The sequence below is a fragment of the Myxocyprinus asiaticus genome, chromosome 30, assembly GCF_019703515.2.
Source record: "Myxocyprinus asiaticus isolate MX2 ecotype Aquarium Trade chromosome 30, UBuf_Myxa_2, whole genome shotgun sequence".
Lineage (NCBI taxonomy): Eukaryota > Metazoa > Chordata > Actinopteri > Cypriniformes > Catostomidae > Myxocyprinus > Myxocyprinus asiaticus.
Window position 1 is genome coordinate 29,573,950 of NC_059373.1, and position 9,874 is coordinate 29,583,823.

Consider the following 9,874-nt stretch of genomic DNA (forward strand, 5'->3'; position numbering starts at 1 on the left):
GGAACATAATGTTGAAATGTTATGCATGAAATAGCTTTATTAATGTATGCAATCTTAGTGAACGGAGGAAATAAGACGATGATAGGATATGTGCAGGTGTTAGGCCTACATGGTAAAATTGCAGCATTATTTTAAAGATAATTTTGAGGATAAAACAGTTTTGCATGATATATTTCTTCTCCAAGCTGGCATAAAGCAGACATCATTCCTCAAAGGCCGTGCTTATATGATATATGCTTTCCATTCAGCAATACACATAAACAGAGTGCCAGGTGGAGACTGTTTACTCACACACTTAAATAAAAGGTATAAGGGGCGTCTACCTACGCCACATTGAAAAAGAATACATACCATACAGTTTACAGAGTTAAGTTCATGCACTAATCAATAGTTGCCAACAGAAGATAAGATAAGGGTCTATGGGGTTGTCTTGCAGTGTTGCAGACAGTTATGTTCAGAAATGGCCTCACGATTTATCAGGAGAGCATAGGGCAATGCCATGTTGTATTTCCTGTGCCAGTCATGTTCAGACTAAATCTGTCATTACATCTGCCAAAAAGGTGATGTTCATTAGAAAAAATAAATATACTGTATATATATTTATAAAAAAAAAAAAAAAAACTGCTTATATTGCTTAATACGGGCCCAGATCTCTGCTGTGATAGGAGTGAATGTCTTGTGAATGGAGAGTGAAGAAGACAATGTATAAATGTGCTTTTACAATAAAGTCAGTTTTGTAATATTAGCCCATATTTGGCCATTTTTCAATACAATGAAAGTAAATGGTGACTGATGCTGTACGAATTTCTGTAAATGATGTGAGAATGATCATTTTGGGGCAAACTATTCCTTTAAGTTTATGTCAAATATGTCAATTTAATCAATTCATTAAAACAAATTATCAAGTCTGAATTAAATCAACTCATGTTTTATGCCATAATATGCATAACTAGGACAATAATAGAATGTTAAGAACTATAACAGATGTTTCAAATAAACAAAAGTATTTACTTAGATGGCATTTTTTGCCTTCACAATTTGAATACGCCCTCTTTTTTTATTTACCTGTCTGGGGCAAAATGACAAATTTCAGTCTGGGCTAGAAATCACTTTGCTCTTGTTTACAAAAGCACATGGAACAAATGTCAACATGAGCAGATCAGGTATTCGTTTTTCATTATATTACAGTAGCAGGCAATGGTGGTTTATTGCAGGAACGACTTTGACCTCCCACATTCATGAATTAATTCACACTTACTTTCACTTCTGTTACTCATATCCATGTGATGATAGACATCATAGCCTGTCACTCATATACTGTACTTTCTTTTCGTCAGCTCACATGAGTTTGTTGTCCAACACAGAGGACACGGGTATAGAATTGCATTGAAGATCAGCACCCTGGCCACTGTTCCTGTATCAAGGGCCCAGTGCTATACATAGCCACTGGTGTTAGGCAAAATCACAAGGAAGGGGGTGGGTTTTTTGAGTGTGTGCTATGTGTACAGCATGTGAGCATTGTTCCCATTGTGGTGATACTTTTAAAGTACAGGCTGCTTCTGTACCCTTGCCCATCCGTCTCCTACCTATCAGGTTCACATTATGTGAAATGACTTTTAACTAATAGATGGTGCAATATACGATACCAGTCAAAAGTTTGAACACACCTGACTGAATGTGCAGAATGTTTCTCATGATTCTAAAAACATTTTGATCTAAAAGCTTATGCTTAAATGCCTTAAAATGAATTAACCATTAGCAAGTTGGAGTGAAGGAAAAGCAGCCAACAAATTTATGGAAATTATTTTAGGACTGTTGGAAAAGCACCAGGCAACTCATGAAGTTGGTTGAGAGAATGCCCAGAGTATGCATAGCTTCTAACAAGTCAAAGAGTAGCAATAATCTTACATTTATCTTTGATATTTCTTTTATTTCTATGAATCATACATATATGACAACTCAAAAATAAGGTTCCATTCGTTAACATTAGTTAATGCATTAGCGATCATGAACAAACAATAAACAATATATTTTTGACAGCATTAATGTTAATTAATAAAAATACAGTTGTTCATTGTTAGTTCATGTTAGTTCATTGTGAATTAACTAATGTTACAAATATAACATTTGTTTTAAAAATGTATTAGTATATGTTGAAATTAATGGTGAATATTTTAAAACATTATTATTACAGATTAATCAGTGCTGTATAAGTATTGTTCATTGTTAGTTCATGTAAACTAATGTTGTTTACTAATGTTAACAATTGGTTAAAGTGTTACCATTTTTCAAAAATATTGTAGAGGGGTGTAATAGTGTATGTAGTTTTCTTTTTTCTTTGGATATATTTTGATTGAAAAACTGCCACCATAATGGCTGTTTAGTGCGGAAATAATCTTTGTAGACAAAAAGGGCTGAACAATGGTTCTCAGGATAAAGTGGAAATGAAATTCAAATAAGAGACATTTGATAGCAGGACTTAAGATCCTGGCAGAAATACTTTATGCAAGTTAATACATGTGGTCCAATTACTAAGCAGATCACACCCAGTAACCTTAATATTTATAGAAAGATACTTAGAAAGCTCAAAAAATATTTAACATGAACAGCACAACAAAAAGAAGGAAATACTCTCCTTTCTTGCAATGCATATTTTATGCACTGTTTACATTTAAAAAAACAATAACCCACATTATTCACTATATGGCCATTCAGTGTGTAGCTATCCATAAAACTATCTGTATCCATATATTGCAATAATGCAAAACTTTCACTTGTAAAAAAAATCAGCACACTTTAATATCTAGAAGCAAATCGGTCAAAAGCCTTCTGGGATCATTTCCATCCAATCTTTATTCTAGAGTTTGACATGTTTGTTCAACAGTGTACACACTTCTTACACTAAATGGATGCATGCAAACAATAGCAGACATAAGCAGGTAGCATTCACTCCCTGCACCTGCCTGGCCCCTTACCTAGGCTTATATTACCATTCAAGTTCAACATCTTGCCTACTTGAAGCTGAAACTTGAAATGTAAAGTGCAAACATTCATTCAAATAGAAGAAAAAAAATGAACACACCCATGGGAGGTTTAACAATACACATGCATGCTCATTTCATGAATCTCTGCTGATGGTGTCAAAGTCCAATAAAACTGTCTATGTGGCTGAAGGTCAGAAATACAAAATGTTTGGTCATGCTGGTTCTGTTTACCCCATGTAATATCATGACTTCAGTCAGTCTGTGATGTTTGTATCTTCACCAGCATTGTGGGTGAGGGACATGTCATGTTTTAGTGACATTTCATATGAGGAAGTGTGTACAGTGTCCAAGAATGTAATTATTTTAAACATGAGAAAGAGGAAGACTAACACCTCATATTAAAAGTTATGATCTGTTGAGATTTACTTTACTGTTTTTATCACCCATTTTCTGATTGAAAAAGGGAAAATAGAAGGTTAATTTAAAAATACATTGTAACGGGTTCACAAGATGGGCAGTGAGGAACCAGCTGAGCAGTAAACGTAAACTTTTAATGACACAAATAAACGCATAGAGTGTTTTGCAGCAAAACCCACAGACACACACAGCTTGTGCGTCTCTCTCTCTCTGTCTCTCTCAAACTCTCTCTGGTTCCCCTTTATCCCTCTCCTGCTGATTGGCTAACTCAGCGCCAGGCATCACCCTCACGGCCCGGCCACGCCCTCCTCCTCATCACACTCCACCGCCCGATTCAGGCCGGGGTGCCATCCGGACTGGCTTACTAACTGCCCCCCCCCACCCCATCTCTAGAGGGGAGACTCAGCCCTTCCGGCCATTCCACCACCCGATGGTCCTCCCCACCTCCTGAGAATCTGAGAGAGACGAGGGGAGGGAGAGGGGAGAGAGAATGAGCGAGCGGGAGAGACAGAGAGAGAGAGAGAGGAGAGAGAGAAAAACTCGCCGGTCCCCGAACACGCTGTCGACTGGTCCTCAGCCAGCTGAGCAGTCAACGTAAACATTTAATGACACAAATGAACTTAAACAAAACCCACAGTTTGTGCGTCTCTCTCTCTCGAACTGGCGTCTCTGGCTCCCCTTTATCCCTCTCCTCCTCGTCACATACATGTACATCACTGGGTTACACAAAAACAGTAAACACTGTGGCACTTTTGAAACATTGATCTGTTGGTTTGAGTGTTCCGTCCAGCCTGACACGAGAACACTGACTCAACCAATGGCTTGGGTTTGGGGCAGGACTATTAGTTTGTTTAACCAATAGCAGACAGGGGGAGTATTCAGGAAAGCTGTTTGAAAACAATCATTATTTTTGTAGTTCCTTTTGGTGATGGCAGTGTTTGGGTGTGCACATATTTTTTTGGCCAAGTAGTGTATGTTTAGTACAGATTGAAACTTGCTCAGGATTTAAATAATCATTTTAACAGCACATTAACACATGTCTTCACCAATTCAATCTGTCCACCTTTGGATTGGCCTATTTAAGGCATTCTGTTTAAGGCTTTCAGTAACACTGGTGGATCCCTACACCACAAAGACTTTTAAGGGATGATTCACCCAAAATTGAAAATTCTCTCATGATTTACTCACCCTCGTGCCATCCCAAATGTGTATGACTTTTTTTCTTCTGCTTAACAGAAATTAAGAAATTCACCCTGGTGAATGGGGCCAGGCATTTGAAGCTCTAAAAAGCATATACAGGCAGCATAAAAGTAATCCATCAGACTCCAGTGGTTTAGTCAATATCTTCTGAAGTAATCCAATCAGTTTTGGGTGAGAAAAGACCAAAATAAAACTCACTTTTCACTATAAATCTTGACAGCAGTCTCCTTGGTGATCATGATCACAAGTTCGATTACACTTCCTGGAGCGCCTTCTAGTGCTCTGCGAATGTGACAAGCTCTACGAATGGCAAGATGTACAGTGAAAAAGGAGTTATATTTTGGTCTGTTCTCATGCAAAACCAACTGGATCACTTGAGAAGACATTGATTAAACTACTGGAGTATATGGATTACTTTTTATGCTGACTTTTTCTCTTTTTTGGAGCTTCAAAGTTCTGGCCACCATTCACTTGCATTGTATGGACCTACAGAGCTGAGATTTTCTTCTAAAAATCTTTATTTGTGTTCTGAAGAAGAAAAAAAGTCATACACATCTGGGATGGCATGAGGGTGAGTAAATGGTGAGAGAATTTTCATTTTTGGGTGAACTATCCCTTTAAAAAAAACCTTTGAGTTTGAAATGTGATATTAAAACCTAAATATATCATGTCAAAAATACCATACTTAGGCTATTTTTAATTTAGTTTTAATTTCTATTTTATTGTCAATTTGTTCTGTCAATTTTGTACAATTTTTGTTAGATTTTACTATGCCTGTTAGGTTTAGCTTAGTTTTTCCAGTATATCTACTTTTTATTTTAGTTTAAGTATTTTTGGGCTGCCAAAATTATTGTTAACTGAGATTGAATAAATATGTTTAATGCCATTAAATTTAAAGGGGTCATGACATGCCTTTTTTTATAATTATTAACATGTTCCTTGAGGTCCACTTATAATATTAGTAAAGTTTTTTTAGTAAAGCAGTCATACTTTTGTAAAACATGATAATTTTCCTCACTCATTCTTACTCTCTGTCAGAAACGCTCAGTTTTGGAGCTGTTTCTCCTTTAAGACTTGACAGTAAACGCCCACTGTTATGATTGGCTCTCTGCTCTTGACTGACCTGCTCTTTCCTTGCCATCTCACTGTTCATCACTACTGGGCAGGGCTATGGAAATAATAAGGTAAAGTTGGCGTTGATGTGTTGTTGTGGAGGTGGTCAGATTCAAATGTCTACCACAATAACATTACAATGTGGAGGAAATAGAGAACGAGTCATTTTGGCAACTTGGTTTCAACAAATGCTCTTTTTGCAGTGAGGAGGAAGTTTTGAGTTCTGAAAATTACAGTATGTTTTTAAGAACAATGGCCATGCCCACTTATGTTAAATTATCAAGGAAAATTTGATTCTTTAAGTCATGATCCCTTTAACCCGTTTAGCACATTTACCTAATTTGACATTAATGTTTAATTCTGTGCTGAGTGATTTCTGAAGACTGATCAGAAAAATTAATTAAAATATTGTAATTTAGGGTTAGTTTTACTTTTTGTTAACAATAACAACAACAACAATTGGAAATTTGTTAAAAAACATTTGCTGTAAATCCTTTTTGGCATAAACTCAAACACATTTTGGACATTAATGATACTAGTTATAGTTCATATAAAAAACAGTACAAGTTGAACTAAAGTGACTCCTTCCAAAACAACAGTACAGTATGTCACAGCTGAATCCTGTACATCAAATGGAGTCAAAAGACAGTAATTTATCTCCCTGTTTTAGGGCCAGCCACAGCATGGCTCTATTTGGATTCATGACGCTCGTGTGCGCATTACTCAGTGTCTCACTGACAGCTTACTGTCTATTTTAACTCTGCAGCATTCAGATATGCCATTGACATTCATAGCAGCACTTTGCCTCCGTCAGGATTTTTTCCCATCCTGACCCTGAATGTTTAAAGGTGTCAGGGATAAAGACCAAATGCTGACTTGCATATAAGTTTGTTGTTGTTTTCAAACAAAGTACATGGCTTCTCTATTAACAAATAGTTTTTTCAACCAATGCGCTAATTTTCAGACCCATTATAATCAAATCCCCAACTACAGTGTATTAAGCAGAAAATGTATTTGGTTCTTTTGAGAGCAGAAACTTAAAATGTCCTCACAATATTGATATTTATTTTAGAAAGAGGTTAGGTAAAGTTATGCCCTGTGCTATTTCTAATTTTTGAGGAATGACAACATTTACCTAATCCAAATATACATAATATAAAATGTAGGACATAATTATTTTTTTTTTAATTCAACCCAACAATGTGATGTCAAGACTTGGAAAACACTGGTCTAGATGATTTAGTCAGCTTAACTAATGGAGATAAATATAAGCTCTTTCTGTGCCTAATCTTTAGCAACCATGTTTTGTTGCATACCACCATTGGAAATAGACATTTGTCATATTAAGACAATTGGATTAAATTAGGAGTATTTTTTTACATTTTAAAATAATAGTTTCCTTAGAACTGTTTTTTTAGACACTATCACAGCATTTCCAATCAATGTGTTCCAATCAATCACTTAATTCATTTTCATTAAAGGTCAAAATTAAAAAGTGCAACAAATCTTTTATTTCACTCACTAGAAGTCTTTTACAATTATTTTTTCCCCTTTAAGTATTTCTTGAAGTGGAAGTTAAAGGGCTAAAAATGGGCAAACAGGCAAGTGGTCTTGATCATAACAATGTGATAATTAGTAATGTGTCATATTTATACTGAGTAACTTGTTCCATTGAGAAATATAGAAACTGATTTTGTAATATTGTCTGATTTCATCATTAGGGGGAATTGCTTTTCTTCCATTAATAATTTGCCATTTAGTACATGCTTTAATCACAAACTGTCTGCAGAGACAAACTGGTCAATCACAACTGGGTTTAAATGTTTTGCGTAATATCGGTACACACAAAATCCTTTCATGCTGGCTTCCTCCTAATTTTCAACAACCTTACCCAAATGTTTGTAAGACCTAACATACAGATTTAGACAAGCTACCACCTTTATTCTAGCACAAATGCCTAGGATGTTTACACTACTAAAAATACATTTTTAACATTTTTGCTTTGTTTGTAAGTGTACCGACACTGTCATCAAACATTGATTCTTAATGTCAGGAAACGTCCTGGTTACTTGCGTAACCTCCGTTCCCTGATGGAGGGAACGAGATGTTGTGTCGATGTAGTGACACTAGGGGCCACTCTTGGGAGCCTGAAACACCTCTGATCTTTGATAAAAGGCCAAAGAAAATTGGCAAGTGGTAATTGCATGCCACTCCCCCGGACATACGGGTAACCCTAAGCCTAACCCTAACCCTATAAAAGGAGCTGGTATGCAACCACTCATTCAGGTTTTATGCTGAGGAGCCGAGACAAGGTCCGGCCATTTCAGCGGGTAGTTCAGCGTTGTGGCAGGAGGGACACAACGTCTCGTTCCCACCATCAGGGAACGGAGGTTATGCAAGTAACCAGGACGTTCCCTATCTGTCACTCACTCGACGTTGTGTCGATGTAGTGACACTAGGGGTCTCTATACGAAACGCCGCAACTGGCTGAACTGTGTTACGTGAACTGGCGGTGTGTGATGGGCAGACCACTGTGTGCCTTGTAGCCAGCGCAGCAGGCTGACACGTAACCTCCCCAACATAGTTATGAGTGTCGAATGGCCCTTTGGGGACAAGTCGACCACCCAAAAGATAGAGACAGGCTAACCCAGTCGTGGCCTCTTATCCCCTTCTTTTTTTCCACTCCCTAAAAAAGAAGGGGGATTATCTGACTGGGCCACCAGGTCTAGTCAGGGGGTGTCCCTCCCAAGGGGAGGACACCGTGGAGACCACACCTCGCCCAAAGAGGGGGGGGTATTTAAGTGGAAAAAATACATCACAAGGTCTTGCCGACCATGTGGAGAGTCTCATGGTAGATCCTACCCAACGGGGCAGGAGTTACTACAAACATGGAGACTGTGGCAGAGGGGGCTCTGCCCAAGGAAGACGCAGTTTGCCAACAGGGAAACAAATTAGCAGAAGATATACATCGCATGGGGTTACCTTACAGGGAACCACCACATGCGGAGCACCTACCCCAGAACAGGGCTCTTAGTTAGCACGTGTACTGGGCCAGCAGTGAGTCTCTCTGAAAACTTGACTGCCACAGGGCTCAGAGGAAGTCAACCAGGGAACATAGTTTGTGAACACTACTGGGAATTAATGGTGCACGTCTTCAGCTCAGAGGAGGTGAAGGCGCTATGTGCAAGCGATACACCCGGCCGGCTATCCCGGGCTTATCTGCTTGTATTGCGTGCCACTACCTGGGATGAAACCGGTTCCACCCGGAGGTTGTAGAACCTTGCAAAGGTGTTGGGTGTTGCCCAGCCTACTGCTCTGCAAATGTCTGTTAGAGAGGCATCCCTGGCCAGGGCCCAGGAGGCCGCTACAACCTTGGTAGAATGGGCTTATTGCCCTACCAGGGCAGCATGTACTGGGTGTGATATGCCATAGCTATGGCATCAATGAGCCAGTGGGCAATCCTCTGCTTGGAGACAGTGCTTCCTTTCCACTGTGCACCAAAGCAGACAAAGAGCTGCTCAGAGATCCTAAAGCTCTGCGTGCGATCCAAATAGATGCGTAAAGTGCGCACCGGACACAGCAATGACAGGGCTGGGTCTGCCTCCTCCTGGGGCAGTACTCGCAGGTTCACCACCTGGTCCCTAAAAGGGGTCGTGGGAATCTTGGGCACATAGCCCGGTCGGGGTCTCAGGATCACGTGAGAGTAGCCCGGACTGAACTACAGGCACATTTCGCTGACAGAGAATGTTTGCAGTTCTCCTACCCTCTTGATGGAAGTGAGCACAGTCAGGAGGGCAGTCTTCAAAGAGAGTGCCTTAAGTTCAGCTGACTGCAAATGCTCAAAGGGGGCTCTCTGTAGACCCTAAAGAACTACAGAAAGGTCCCATGAGGGAATGAGGCACGGTCTGGAGGGATTCAGCCTCCTGGTGCCTCTCAGGAACCTGATGAACAGGTCGTGCTTCCCTAAGGACTTACCATCCACTGTGTTGTGGTGTGCTGCTATAGCAGCAATGTACACCTTCAAGGTGGAAGGGGACAGCCGCCCTTCCAACCTCTCTTGCAGGAAGGAAAGCACAGATCCGACTGCGTATCTCTGGGGGTCTTCCCGCCGGGAAGAACACCACTTAGCAAACAGACGCCACTTAAAGGCATACAGGCAC